General features: G+C 36.7%; 1 non-coding gene across 1 annotated transcript; it reads right to left on the minus strand.

The window, feature by feature from the left end:
* Positions 1–230: 230 nt before the first annotated feature.
* On the minus strand, positions 231–337 carry LOC122496403. Its single transcript, XR_006300795.1, has one exon. It is a non-coding gene; the product is annotated as a U6 spliceosomal RNA (small nuclear RNA).
* Positions 338–15,543: the final 15,206 nt, after the last annotated feature.

A 15,543-nucleotide genomic window follows, 5' to 3' on the forward strand; every position in this document is an offset into this window, starting at 1 on the left:
TAGGGTTGTATTGTCATAAACTAAAAGTGGTCATCATAGTCCTAACCCTGATAAAGAAATACAGAATGAACATTTTTACTTGTAAGCTTAGATATAAATGTAGCCACACTGCAGAGTGATTAATAAAAGAATTCTAAAGGAAATATAAATATGGTAACACTAAAGATCAGTAGAGAGCACTACTAAGAGCATCTCTGAACTATGAAGCTGTTTGTTTTATTTGTATATATTTATACATAGAACACTTCATGAATTTGCATGTCAGCCTTGCATAGGGGCCACGCTAATCTTCTCTAAATTGTTCCAGTTTTAGTATATGTGCTGCTGAAGTGAGCACGTGTTCATTACTTTTGAAATCCTGCTGGTATTTTTTTTCCAAGAAAAACTTTTGATCCTTATAATAATGCAAAATATTTGACATACAGCTAAGGACTTTTAGTTTGGTAAATATATATATATATATATATACATATATATATATATATATACATATATATATATATGTATATATATATATATACATATATATAAAACCAAAAAAAAAAGAGGGGGAAATGAAGACAGCCTCGCCCCCTTAGAAAATCAAAACTGTATGGCTAAAGTCTCAAACAGCAGTAAAGTATCCTAAATACTAAATTTTGTATAGTCAATCATTACCTCACTTAACAGGTTGCGTAGGTCACAATACTCATCAAAAATAATATTAAATCCAACATTTAAAAGATCAGCTGAACTATATAAAAACATGTTTGTGATTTTAAAGATGCCATAAGTTCATTTTGTGTTACTTTTGATTAATATATTAATTTCTGCTTTTTGAGTATCAGTATAAAATCCCTGAATTAACTCTAAAATCATAATGCTATTATCCCTTAGACAATTTTCAACTTGAAAACTTGGTTTATATAATGTTTCCTCAACCCAGAGGCATCACTTATTCTTGTCCTTTCTAGCCTGTAAAATTCTAGGACTTTTTGAGTTTGAACTGTGCGTCAGTACAGATGCAAATATAAAATGCATTACAGTTTTTCTCAGCCTCTTTGTTTGCGGAACCTCTTTGCCATTCTCAGTCATGACAATCAAATAAAACTTGACTCCACCCCTAGGTAAAGTGGTGAGTCAGGAGAGCAAAAAGAGTAGCAACATCCTCTTGAGCAAGACATTGGTTCTCTTACTGGAGCTGTTGAGAAAAAGATTCTTTACCTGCTGAGGTTTCTAAACTGCTGATATGTCAGTTTGGAGCTGCTTACAGCCTGCTTTCTGGGAGTACTTGCCTTAGAATGAAGGCAACTCTGAAGCCAGCAGAGCAGATCAGAGGAGGGGATTATTTTTAATGATAACGTTTGACTCTATCAGAAATCGGTCCAACCATGAACTTCCCACTTTTGCCAGTAAAGAAACGAAGATTAAGGAAAATAAAAGGTTATGCAGGAAAGAAAAATTATCAAATGCTACATGGCTCAGCTGTGACTAGCTTTTATATTGTCATAATAATGTAAACAATGAATATTGATTTAACCAAAATTGCTATATAATTATATGTGGTAGATGTGAGGATGAGAAGAGGGATAGATATGAAGGGGTAATGGCAAAGCAATACTGAATCCACATCTACCTTGTTAGGAAGTCAATAGATAATGCCCATTTCTGCAAAATCAAGAAGCAGCACTATAAATATATTATCCAGAAATATGGCCTGAAATTACCCTTCTCCCCCCCACCCCCCAAACACTGGTTTAGAAATCTTTGCCCTGGGCACCTGGTAGTCCCTTTTAATGTGCAAACTCATATCTTTCAATGCAAAGTGTTCTTGATTTACTTATTTGATTATTTTCTTCTATCCATTTCCTCTTAACTCCCTTTCTTCAATTACTTGGATAGTGGGCTTCCTGGACTGTTCCTCTAGTTCTCTGATTTCTGAATCTTCTCTCTTGTGATCCTCTCATTGTCTTCTTGCTCTACTTTCAGAGAGATTTCCTTAAGTATCTTTCAGCCTTTTATTATTTGTTTCGAAAAGTTTCTGCTCTCACAATTTGAACTTTTAGAAGCTCTTTTTTTGTTATTCTTTTTAGACAGATGATAGGTAATCATGCGGTTCTAATGCTGTGGATACAGTTATACTCTCTCGTCTGTTTGTAATAGGTATGAAAGATAGGGTTTCTATTTTCTTCCCTCCCCTCCATTCATCTCTTCAGTGTTGCTTCTGTCTGCTCCTTTCCATCTTTGTCTCGCACTTAGAGGCTTTCCTCAGAATGACCTTTGGTTTTCTAAGAGTGGGGAGATTGGACAGCTATGGGAAGCTCTGAGTACCTCTGGGTATAGTACATTGAAGGGGGCTTTGCCCTTGGTTGGTGAGTTGGGTGGTCTCTTTCACTGAAGGAACACTAATGTCAGAATTTTTACGTTTTCTTGGATCAGATTCCCGACAGGTGACTTTGCCATTCCTAGACCTTGGAGGTAGAAGCAGGCATTACAGGAACCAAGTGCAGGAAGACAACACAGCCATTCTGAGAGCACCATATGTTAAAGTTCACTGAGTTCCACTCTTTGTAGCATGGCTCCCCTAACTTCGATTTTTGCCTTGTGTCCTCTATTTCAAAGATCCTTTCTAGAATAAACCTGCCATGTTCTGTTTACCTGCACAGTAGGTCCAGAGTTCTGGGGTGGTGGTGGTGGGGAAGATGTCTGACTGCACCCTATAAACACTTCCCACTCATTCTCCTATTGATAGCCTTACAGGTACCGCAGTTCAGAAATAACTGTTGCCAACAATTTGGAGGCTTTAGGTAATCAGAAACATAAATTAATTTCTTACTTTTACCCACAGTTGCTTTCTAAAGTTTTAACAGGTAGTTACTACTCTTATGTCTGCTTTTCAGTTTCTAAGACTTTCTTGTATTGACTTTTCTGCCCTCTTTGTCCTTATGAGGTTATTCTTTTTATTTTCTTTTTTTAAATTTTTTAATGTTTATTTATTTTTGAGAGGGAGCGAAAGTGACAGAGAATGATGAGTGGGGGAGGGACAGAGAGAGGGAGACACAGAATCCGAAGCAGGCTCCAGGCTCCGAGCTGTCAGCACAGAGCCTGACGCGGGGCCCGAACCCGCGAACTGTGAGATCATGACCTGAGCCAAAGTCAGACGGTTATCTGACTGAGCCACCCAGGCACCCTTGAGGTTATTCTTTTTAAATTGCTTTTCTGTCATTTTGATGAGATTATAGAAAGGAAGCAAACACAAGTACAAGAATTTTACCCTTTATTTTACCTAGAAGTCTTCATTTTTCATTATCTTAGCTATTACAGCAAGGACTCTAAAGCTATAGGTGTTAGGTTTATATGAAATATCTAAAGATAGGTATCTTTTAAAATGGTTTAGATTGAGCGGATTTAGGCAAACCATGGAAACTCCTATTTGGGTCTCACAATTTTACTCAGCTGTTACTAACTTCTCTAGAAGTTTTTACACTTTTAAAACTGACTCAGAAAAAGCTCTCTTCCATTTTCTAGGTCCTAAAACTGAATTATTCTACACGTAATGCCTCCATATTTTGAATTCAATAGAAGATTGTTTCACTGAGATGTAGTCTACTTTACTTTTACATCTATTTTCACCAAAATATTTTGTCTATGTTTAGTAAATTGCTTTTTCATGCCATATAAACAATGAGTAAGTTCTAAAAACTGTATTTTCCTGGGGCGCCTGGGTGGTTGAGCGTCCAACTCTTAATTTTGGCTCAGGTCATGATCTTGCGGTTCGTGAGTTCGAGTCCCGTGTTGGGCTCTGTGCTGCCAGCTCAGAACCTAGAGCCAGCTTCGGATTCTGTATCTCCCTCGCTCTCTGCCCCTCCCCCACTCATGCTCTGTCTCTGTCTCTCTGTCTCTCTCTCTGTCAAAAATAAATAAACAAACATTAAAAAAATTAAAAAAAAAGAAATTAAAATTACACCTTAGGAATAGTTCTTCTTTAATTCTCCTCAAAATTAGGTAAAAAGCTTTCTGTATAAAATTTTAAACTATGCAGTCTTAAATATTTAATAAAATAACAAGTACATCATATCAAGTAAACAAGAGTCTTGCTAGACATCTTAGCTTGGTAAACAAGGCTCCCAGAATTACTGAACAATCTAGTTCTTAATCTTTCCAAATGCACTGTTGTGTTTATGAGTGACAAGTTACCATTATGGCCTAATTACTGGTGCTTGCTCTAGACATATGCAAAACATTTACAGTGTAATAAAAGAATCCACACAACCCAAATGCTTTGGTAGAGTTAAATTCTATAGCCCTCTCTTCTCCATTTTTATTTTTTATTTTAGGGGAAATGTAATTATCATATAGTCAGCATCAAAGAACTAAAAATTACAGTTTCCAAACCTGCTTTGTTTAAATGTGTTTGCAAATATTCTTTCTTTGTGAATTTCTAAACCATCCCCTTCAACACCCTACCTGCAATAGACATATATAGTTGAACAGATTTTGCTATTGAAAAATATACGAAAAGGAAATTCACACATCTATAGTAGCATTAGATGTTTGAAAATACTTAGGGTAGAAATTGATTCTTGTAAGTTAGTTATGTTTTGCTGGCCTATCATTTGGTGGACCTTACTAAATCTGCGAACATCTTGTAAAATGTCTTATAGTCATCTATCAGTGTTTCAGTACATATATCTTGGGTATCAGAGGTACCGGAATTTGATGTCTTTAATGAAAATACACAGAGGGGCACCTGCATGGCTCAGTCGGTTGAGCATCTGACTCTGTTTTGGCTCGGGTCATGATCCTAGGGTTATGGGATTGAGCCCTGCATCAGGCTCTGTGCTGAGTGTAGAGTCTGGTTGGAATTCTCTCTCTCCCTCCCTCTGCCCCTCTCCCCAGCTTGCATGCAGCCGAGTGCTTGCTTGCTCTCTCTCGCTCTCAAAAAAACAAACAAACAAAAAAAGTTTGTTAAACAATAAAAAAATAAAATAGGCAGAAAAGATTGGCAGTCCTGGATAGGAGTCAACAGTTGATCATAGAGTGTATCTGAGCTAGACTTTGAATCAGCAGACTGATCGTAGTCCCTGATACATTGGATTTGACCCAAAGGGGTCATATATTTATCTAGAGTTAAAATTTATTACCTATGGAATAGTAGGATTAATAGTTGCTCATCTCCTATTTCATAGGATTGCCGTGATTCTAATTTTACTTTACTATTATTTTCTAAACCTCAAGAGAAGTATTTTTATATTGGATTCTATATATAGAATTTTAAAGTGTTACAAATTGGCACTACAATATGTATATTACATTTTTTTTTCCATAAAATTACATTTATTTCAGGCGGACACATTGGGCTATTTAGATTGAGGATAATTTGGGTGATTAAAGCAGTTTGGCTTTGCCAGGGACCATGAGTTTCAACTTAGTTTCTTACTGGTTTTTAACCACACAAACTGCATCCCCCCCTCCCCCTTCTTTCTTCTTTAGACAGATTATTTCCTGTACTTGGAGGAAGAATGGATGTGGAATTAGATCGGCCTAATTAGATTTGACTCTTCTTTCACCAGGACACTTTCAATCCTTTGGGAATATCGTCAGCTTTGCCTTGAGAATACGTCCAGAGTTGCACCACTTTTCTCCAGCTGCACTGCTACCACACTGGTCTAGTCTTCGGTCTGGGCAATTACAGTGACCTCCTAACTGGCCTGCCTACTTTCATGCTTGCATCCTATAGTCTATTTTTCACATCAAAGTGATCCTATATAAGAGATCTATATAAGAGAAGTTGTGTCCCTTTAGTGCTCAGAATCCTCCAGTGATTCCTCATTTCATTCATTCCAAAGTTCACTGGCCTACAAAGCCCTCCATGAACCGACTGAGCTCCCTGCCTTTCTGACCTGTTTACCTATTTTCTGTCTCTCTCACCCCACTGCGAACCCCTTGGCCCCTTTGATATTCCTCCAACCCACCAAGGAATACCCTTTTGCATGTGCTGTTATTTCTGCCTTCTGAATGCTGTTCTCTCAGATATTTTCATGGCATTCTCCTTTACTTCCTTCAGGTTTCGGCTCACAATAGTCTAGGAAGCCTTTTCTTACCATCATCTGTAAATAGCACCATAACATCTACTTGCCCTTTTTTTGGTTGTTTTTTGTTTTTTGTTTTTTTTTTTTTTACTTTTCTCTGTAACACTTATTCGCAATGAATACATTATACGGTTGACCTTTGAACAACATGGGTTTGAACTATGTGAGTCCATACATATGTGGATTTTTTTGCAAATATAATACAGTACTGTAAATGCATTTTCCTTATGATTTTCTTAATATTTTATTTTCTCTAGATTATTATAAGAATACAGTATATAATACATATAAAAATATGTATTAGTTGTTTATGTTATCAGTAAGGCTTCTGGTCAACTGTAGGTTATTAGTAGTTAAGTTTTGGTGGTGGGAGGGTCAAAGTTATACTCAGATTTTTTTTTTTTTAATTAAAAAAAATTTTTTTAAGGTTTATTTATTTTTGAGACAGAGAGAGACAGAGCATGAATGGGGGAGGGTCAGAAAGAGGGAGACACAGAATCTGAAACAGGTCTGAGCTGGCAGTACAGAGCCCGCTGCGGGGCTCGAACTCACGGACTGCGAAATCATGACCTGAGCCGAAGTCGGCCACTTAACCGACTGAGCCACCCAGGTGCCCCTATACTCAGATTTTCTACTGCACTGGGGGTTGGTGCCTTTAACCCCCACATTGCTCAGGGGTCAGCTGTATTACTAGTGGGTTTTCAAAATGATACAACCACTCTAGAAAGTAGCTTGTAGTTTCTTAAAAGCTTAAATATGTACTTAACATACAACCTAGGTATTTGCTTTTAGATATTTTCCCAGGAGAAATGAATACTGCACAAAAACTTATGAGTAAAGCTGCCATGGGTATGTGTGTATTACAGCCCCTAAGTGAAAACAATCCAAATGTCCATCAATATGAAAATGGATAAACAAATGGCATTATAGCCATAAAATGGAATACTACTCAGGGGAAAGAAAGAACTAGTTATAGATACATACAACATTGATGAACCTCAAAAAGCTTATGCTAAGTAAAAAAGCCAGACCCCAAAAGCATACATACTATTTACAGAATATTCTTGAAAAAGCAGAACTAACCTATCATGATAGAAATCAGATCAACTGCCTGAGGTTGGGAGTGGAGGGGAAACTGACTGAAAAGGGCATTAAGGAGACTTTGGTTGGGGGGAGGGTGCTCTGTATCTTGTAGTCATGGAATTCTCACTAAGTATACGTATTTGTTAAGACTGTACACTTAGAATGGATGCATTTCATTATATGTAAAGCTATAATTCAATATAGGGTTCATTTTTAAAAAGGTGGCTTCATAAGAGAAAGAATGTGGGGCACCTGGGTGGCTCAGTCCATTAAAATCCTACTCTTGATTCAGCTCAGGTCAGGATCTCATAGTTTGTGAGTCTGAGCCCCACATTGGGCTCTGTGCTGACAGTGTGGAGCTTGCTTGGGATTCTCTCTCTCCCTCTTTCTCTGCCCCTCCCTGCTCACACTGTCTCTCAAAAGTAAACATTTTTTTTTTTTAAGAAAAATAATGTAACCCATGGTGGAAAATGTATTTTAATTTTTTTTAATGTTTATTCATTTTCTTGAGAGAGAAAGAGAGAGACAGAATGCGAGTGGGGGAGGGGCAGACAAAGAGGGAGACACAGAATCTGAAGCAGGCTCCAGGCTCTGAGCTGACAGCACAGAGGCCGATGCTGGGCCTGAACTCATGGACAGCAGATTCATGACCTGAGCTGAAGTTGGACACTCAGCTAACTGAGCCACTCAAGTGCCCCATAAATTACAGATCTGAGAAAATTGGGGGAATCATAGGGCCCACCATTGAAAAATCTCATGTTTTTGTTCAGATATAACTCCACTGTGTGTTACAACTTGAAATGTCTGGTAAAAAGCATTCTGGTTAGCATGATAAGAAAGGTTAAGAAGTCACCATGAAATCCAAACTCTGTAATTTCTCTTAAGCTTCTGAGCTGGTGCAGAAGCTCTGGCCTTCATGAACATCAAGTAGTGTCCTAGAGATGCCATCATCACAAAAAAACAAAACCCAAAGGGCTGGGGAGGTGGTGAAAGGGATGAGTGGTGGTGCTAATACCAATCTGGCTCCTTTGCTACAGACTCTTGTTCTCTCATTCTGTATTTATCCAGTGCTTTATTTAGAAAAGATTAAATCAAAACTGTAAAATTAAAACATGATGAGTGATTAAAAGCAGCAAGAGAAAACAACTTGTTACATATAACAGACTCCCCCTGCCCCAAAGCTGTCAGTAGATTTCTCAGAAACTTTTTGGCCCCAAAGGGAGTGGCATGACATATTCAGGTGCTGAAAGGAAAAAATTCCAACCAAGAATACTTTACCCAGCACAGTTATCATTCAGAATTGAAGGAGAGAGAAAGGGTTTTCCAGACAAGCAAAAGCTAAAGGAATTCATCACCTCTAAACCAGCCTTACAAGAAATGTTGAAGGGAATTCTTTAAGCTAAAAGAAAAGGACACTAATTTGCAACAAGAAAACATATGAAAGTAAAAATCTCACTGATAAAGGTAAATATATGGAAAAGATAGTGGATTAATCACTTATAAAGCTAGTATGAAGTTTAAAATAAAATAGGAAAAATATAACGACAATAATTAGTTAAAGGGTATACAAAATAAAAAGATCTAAAATGTGATGGCAAATACATAAAATTGGGGGGGGGGTAAAAATGCAGGGTTTTAAAATGTGTTCATACTTAAGTTGCTTTCATCTTAAAATAGATGATTGTACAAATAGGCTGTTATATGTGAGCCTCATGGTAACCACACAGCAAAAACCTATAATAGACCCATAAAAGATAATAAGAAAGGAGTCTGAGCATATTACATAAAGTGATCAAGGCACAAGGAAGAAAGGAATAAAGAATTACAAGGGGCCCCTGGGTGGCTCAGTTGGTTAAGCATCCAACTTTGACTCAGGTCATGATCTCACGCGCTGGTGAGTTCACACCCCACGTTGGGCTCTGTGCTGACCAGCTCAGAGCCTGGAGCTTGCTTCAGGTTCTATGTCTCTGTCACTCTCTGCCCTCCCCAACTCGCGTGCATGCATGTGCATGTGCGCATGCTTAAACTCTCTCTCTCTCTCTCTCTCTCTCTCTCAAAAATAAACATTAAAAGAAAAAAAAAAAAAGAATTATGAAACAGCCACAAAATTGAATCAGTAATCAAAAACCTCCCGGCTAGCAAGAGTTCAGGGATGAGACAGCTTCACTCATGAATTCTACTAAACAAAGATTTTAATACCAATCCTTCTCAAAGTCTTCCAAAAATTTGAAGAGAAAGGAATGCTTCTGAACTCATTTTACGAGGTCAGCATTACTCTCATACCAAAACCAGTCAAAGACACCTAAAAAATAAAACTATGGACCACTATTCCTGGTGAACGTAGATGAAAAAAATCCTCAACAAAATACAAGCAAACTGAATTCAACAATACATTAAAAGAAGCATTCACAGTGATCAAGTGGGATTTATTCCAGTGATGCAAGGATGGTTCACAATCTGCAAATTAATCACTATGATATACCACATTAAAAATGTGAAGGAATGTGGAGCGCCTGGGTGGCTCAGTCAAGCATCTGACTCTTGATTTTGGTCATGATCTCAGGGTCTGTGAAATTGAGCCCTGTATTGGGCTGTGTGCTGATAGTACAGAGCTTGCTTGTGATTCTTTCTCTCTCCCCCTCTATCTGCCCCTCTCCTACTTGCATATGCACTCTCTCTCAAATAAGCATTAAAAAAAGCGCGAAGGAATAAAATGATCTCAGTAGATGCAGAAAAAGTAGTTGTCAAAGTTTAGCATGCTTTTAGATAAAAACAACAACAACAACAACAACCCTGTCAACAAAGTGAGTATAGATAGAACATACCTCAACATAGTAAAGGCCATATATGACAAGACCACAGCTAACACTATGCTCAATAGTAAAAAATTGAAAGCTCTTGTTTTAAGATTAGGAACAAGATAAGGATGTTTACTATCACCCCTTTTTTCTTTTTCTTTTTTTTTTTTTCAAAAAATATTTTATTTATTTTTTCTTTTGAATTTTAATGACTAGTTTTTTTTTCAATATATGAAATTTATTGTCAAATTGGTTTCCATACAACACCCAGTGCTCATCCCAAAAGGTGCCCTCCTCAATACCCATCACCCACCTTTCCCTCCCTCCCACCCCCCATCAACCCTCAGTTTGTTCTCAGTTTTTAAGAGTCTCTTATGCTTTGGCTCTCTCCCACTCTAACCTCTTTTTTTTTTTTTTTTTCCTTCCCCTCCCCCATGGGTTTCTGTTAAGTTTCTCAGGATCCACATAAGAGTGAAACCATATGGTATTTGTCTTCCTCTATATGGCTTATTTCACTTAGCATCACACTCTCCAGTTCCATCCACGTTGCTACAAAGGGCCATATTTCATTCTTTCTCATTGCCATGTAGTACTCCATTGTGTATATATACCACAATTTCTTTATCCATTCATCAGTTGATGGACATTAGGCTCTTTCCACAATTTGGCTATTGTTGAGAGTATTTCTATAAACATTGGGGTCCAAGTGCCCCTATGCATCAGTACTCCTGTATCCCTTGGGTAAATTCCTAGCAGTGCTATTGCTGGGTCATAGGGTAGGTCTATTTTTAATTTTCTGAGGAACCTCCACACTTTTTTCCAGAGTGGCTGCACCACTTTGCATTCCCACCAACAGTGCAAGAGGGTTCCCGTTTCTCCACATCCTCTCCAGCATCTATAGTCTCCTGATTTGTTCATTTTGGCCACTCTGACTGGCGTGAGGTATCACTCCTTTTTTTCAACATAGTACTAGGAGTCCTAACCAAAGTCCTTAGGCAGGAGAAGAAATAAAAGACATCCAAATTGGGAAGGAAAAAGTAAAACTGTCATTATTCGTGAACATGGTTTTATATATTGAAAACCTTATAGAGTCCACCAAAACTCTAGTTGAAACTAATAAATGAATTCAGTAAAATTCAGGGTACAAAATCAGTATGTAAAACCTGTTGAATTTTTATATATTAACAAAATATCAGGAAGAGAAATTAAAAAACAATCTTATTTATAATTGCATTAAAAAGGAATAAAATACCTAGGAATAATTTTAACCAAAGAAGCGAAAGGCCTGTATACTGAATACTAAGACATTGATGAAAGAAATTAAAGAAGACACAAAGAAATGCAAACATACTCCATGCTCACAGATTGGAAGAATTAATATTGTTAAAATGTCCATATTACACAAAGCAATCTGCAGATTAAATGAAATCCCTATCAAAATACCAACATTTTTCACAGAACTAGAACAAAAAATCCTAAATTCTAAAATTTGCATGGAAGGGTGCTTGGGTGGTTCAGTTGGTTAAGTGTCTCACTTTGGCTCAGGTCATGATCTCAGGGTTTTATGAGTTCGAGCCCCGCATTGAGCCCTCTGTTCCATGCAGATCCCGCTTCTGATCCTCTGTATCCCTTTCTCTGTGCCCCTCCCCCTCTCATGAGCACTCTTGCTCTTTCTCTCCCTCTCTGTCAAAAATAAATAAACATTAAAAAAAGAATAAAGGGGCGCCTGGGTGGCGCAGTCGGTTAAGCGTCCGACTTCAGCCAGGTCACGATCTCGCGGTCCGTGGGTTCGAGCCCCGCGTCAGGCTCTGGGTTGATGGCTCAGAGCCTGGAGCCTGCTTCTGATTCTGTGTCTCCCTCTCTCTCTCTGCCTCTCCCCCGTTCATGCTCTGTCTCTCTCTGTCCCAAAAATAAATAAACGTTGAAAAAAAAAATTAAAAAAGAATAAAAAATAAAAACAATAAAACACAGGTGGGCAAAGTATGGTTCATTGCTTGTTGAAAAAAATGAATAAAATTTGTATGGAAATACAAGAGACTGCAAATAGCAAAGCAATCTTGAGAAAAAAGAACAAAGAGACATCACAGTCCCGGATTTCAAATTATATTATAAAGTTATAGTAATCAAAACAGCATGGTATTGGCATAAAAACAGACACATGGATCAGTGAAACAGAATAAAGAGCCCCAAAGTAAACCCATGCACATATGAGCAATTAATTTATAACAAAGGAGGCAAGAATGTACCATGGGGAAAAGACAGTTTCTTTAATAAATAGTATTGTTAAAACTGGACCACTAACTTAAATTAGCTCAACATGGATTAAAGACTTAAATGTGAAACTTGAAATCATGAGACTTCTAGAAGAAAACATAAGGGGTAAGTTCCTTGACATTGGTCTTGGTGATGATATTTGGGACCTGACTCCAAAGGCAAAAGCAACAAAAGCAAAAATAAACAAATGAAACTACATCAAATTAAAAAGGGTCTGCACAGTGAGGGGAACTATGAACAAAATGAAAAGATTGTCTACTATGTGAGAAAACATATTTGCAAATCATGTATCCAATATAGAGTTAGTATCAAAAGTATATAGAGAATTCCTGCAACTCAGTAACAAAAAACACACCTTCTGGTTACAAAATGGGTAGAGGTTCTGAGTAGAAATTTTTCCAAAGAAGACATACAGATGGCTGACAGGCACATGAAAAGATGTTCAATATTACTCATCATTAGGAAAATACAAATCAAAACCATAATGAGGTATCATATTACACCTGACAGAATGGCTATTAATCAAAAAGAAATAACAAGTGTTGGGATGTAGTGAGAAGGGAGCCCTTGTGTACTGCTGATGGGAATGTGAATTGGTGCAGCCACTGTGGAGTACAATATGGAAGTTCCTCAAAATATTAAAAATAGAACTTGTTCTCTATTAAAAATAGAATTACTTGTAGGCATTTGGATAAATATTTGGATAAATACTCAAATACACACGTAATTCCACTTCTGGGTATTTACCAAAGAAAACAAAAGCACAAATTCAATAAAATATATGCACCCCTATGTTCATTGCAGCCTTATTTAACAATAGCCAAGATATAGAAACAACCTAAGTGTCTGTCATTGGGTGAATGGATAAGGTAGATGTGGTACACATATATACAGTGGGTAGTACCCAGCCATTAAAAAATAATGAAATTTTACTGTTTGTGACAACATGGATGGACCTTGAGTGTATCCATGCTACGTGAAATTAGTCAAACAGAGAAAGACCAATACCATGTGATTTCACTTATATGTGAACATAAAAAAGCAAAAACAAAACAAAACAAAGCAAAAACAACCACCCTGAAATTCATAGATATAGATAACAGATTGGTGGTTGTCAGAGGGAAGAGGGGAAGAGTATGAGCGAAATGGGTAAGGGGATCATGAGGTACCAACTTCCAATTATAAATAAGTCATGGGGATGTAATATACAACATGATGACTATAGTCAGTAATGTATTACATATTTAAAAGTTGCTGAATAGATCTAGAATGTTCTCATCATAAGAAAAGAAAACTTATGTAACTATGGTGATGGATGGTAACTAGACTTATTGCAGTGATCGTTTTACAATATATACAAATATTGAATCATTATGCTATACACCTGAAATTAATGTAATGTTGTATGTCAATTATACTTCAATTAAAAAACATTAAAAAAACATGATGAGTGACAGTTGTGAGAGAGAACAGCTGTGGCATTAGATTTTCATCATGTCAGGCCTGAGATCTGTATTTCAGGTCACTTTTTTCCACTGGCACTGATCCTGAAGGACAACAGTTGTCCTTCTATTGGCTATTTGCTAACCCACCTGTTGCCTCCATGGGCTAGAAGATTAACAGAGTTGCAATGGGAAATGAGCCATTTCAGAGATCTGGGCTGAATAGGGCCTTCATGTAGCATTTTACTTCAGAAGTTTAAGCAAAACATTATCTGGTGTTATCAGCAATAACAGTAGTATGTGTCATCATTCCCATTCTAGGTAAAGAAAACCTTTCAAATTATAATAAACACTTGCTTTAAATGTATACCCACAACTAGAATAGATATCTACTTTTTCAGTTATCTAAAAAATATATTTTTTGAAATAGCCATATCTAACATATAGTCAAATACTAAAGAATTCAAGGCAGAAAGGGAATTTACTTAATGTTTCCCTTCTTGATCAATGCATCATTTCATAGTCATTAAACCATTCTCTTTTGCAAAATAAAGTTATTGGTAAATGGTTAAATATCATTACTTGGATAAATTAACTGTGGTACATCCATACAATAGAATATTATGAGCAATGACAACAGACAAACTCATGATACATGCAAGAAAGTGTTTGAATCTTACAGGTGTTATGTTAAATGAAAGAATCCAAATTCAAAAGGCTACATACTCTCTGATAACATTTACATAGCAATCTGGAAGAGGCAAAAATAAAAGGAGAGAAAAGAGATTAGTCATTGTCAGAGATTTGAGGGAGGTTAGGTTCTGACTTCGAATAAGTATGGGGGAGTTTGAGGATTGATGAAATTACTTTGTATTTGTTTGTGGTTATAGGATTGTGCGTTGTGCGTTGGTAAAAATTTACAGAACTGTGCACTAAAAGCACTAAAATTACTTTATATACACACACACACACACACACACACACACACACACACACACCTTATATACTATGTATACTTAAATACCTTAAATACTTTATATGAATACCTTAATTTTAAAAAAGAAAAAAATCAATATTTTCACAGAAATATTTCTGCCCAAAATATGTATTTTAATGTGAAAGAGCTATAAATGGTTGTCACAGGTATTGCAGATCTAAAAATCCTCATTAGACTCTAAATGTACAAAATGAGTCATCAGGCTTTACTATTAATAGAAATTGAAGTGTGTGAACAGCAATATTTTAGTAAAAATATAAGCCTTATGAAGAGCTGTAGATACTATTATTGTGAGTTTGTGTTTTGTTTTTTTTGCACTTGTGTTCAGATATATTAAGCATAAGGGGTACTGTATATTTGAATTTCGCTCTTTTACATTTGAGAAATTAAGACCCTTGGTTGAAAAGAAACCAGGAATTCTGTATCAGTAGATTACTCACATTCAGTTTTGGAATGCTCTATGAATGTTTTTTAATAACTTCATAAATTGTGAAAAGTAGATAGATTGTTGAGCTTGTGCATACAAATACTAGTTCTCCAGCCTGAGAATGTATTTACACGTCTATTTATTCATCATTTTACTGTAATCTAACACCATTCTTACTAGTAATTTTTCTACAAAAGGAGCACTCTGGTAATATTCTAAGGTGGCATTTAATACAGTATCTGGGAGAAGAAATCCAGAAGGAAGTACTCCTTATCACTTTCTTATTTATGCTAATTTCACTATCACTTTTGGAGTCAGTCAGGCTTGAAACCTGGTAGTTGTTTTTAGTTCTTTCCTCTTCCTTCTCCCCTTACTCACCCAGTCATCTGTCATGAGTCTCCCACATCTGCTTTATCTTGTAAAGTTACCTCTTCTCCATGTCACTACTAAC

This window comes from Prionailurus bengalensis, chromosome A1 (genome assembly GCF_016509475.1).
Source record: "Prionailurus bengalensis isolate Pbe53 chromosome A1, Fcat_Pben_1.1_paternal_pri, whole genome shotgun sequence".
In the NCBI taxonomy this organism is placed as follows: domain Eukaryota; kingdom Metazoa; phylum Chordata; class Mammalia; order Carnivora; family Felidae; genus Prionailurus; species Prionailurus bengalensis.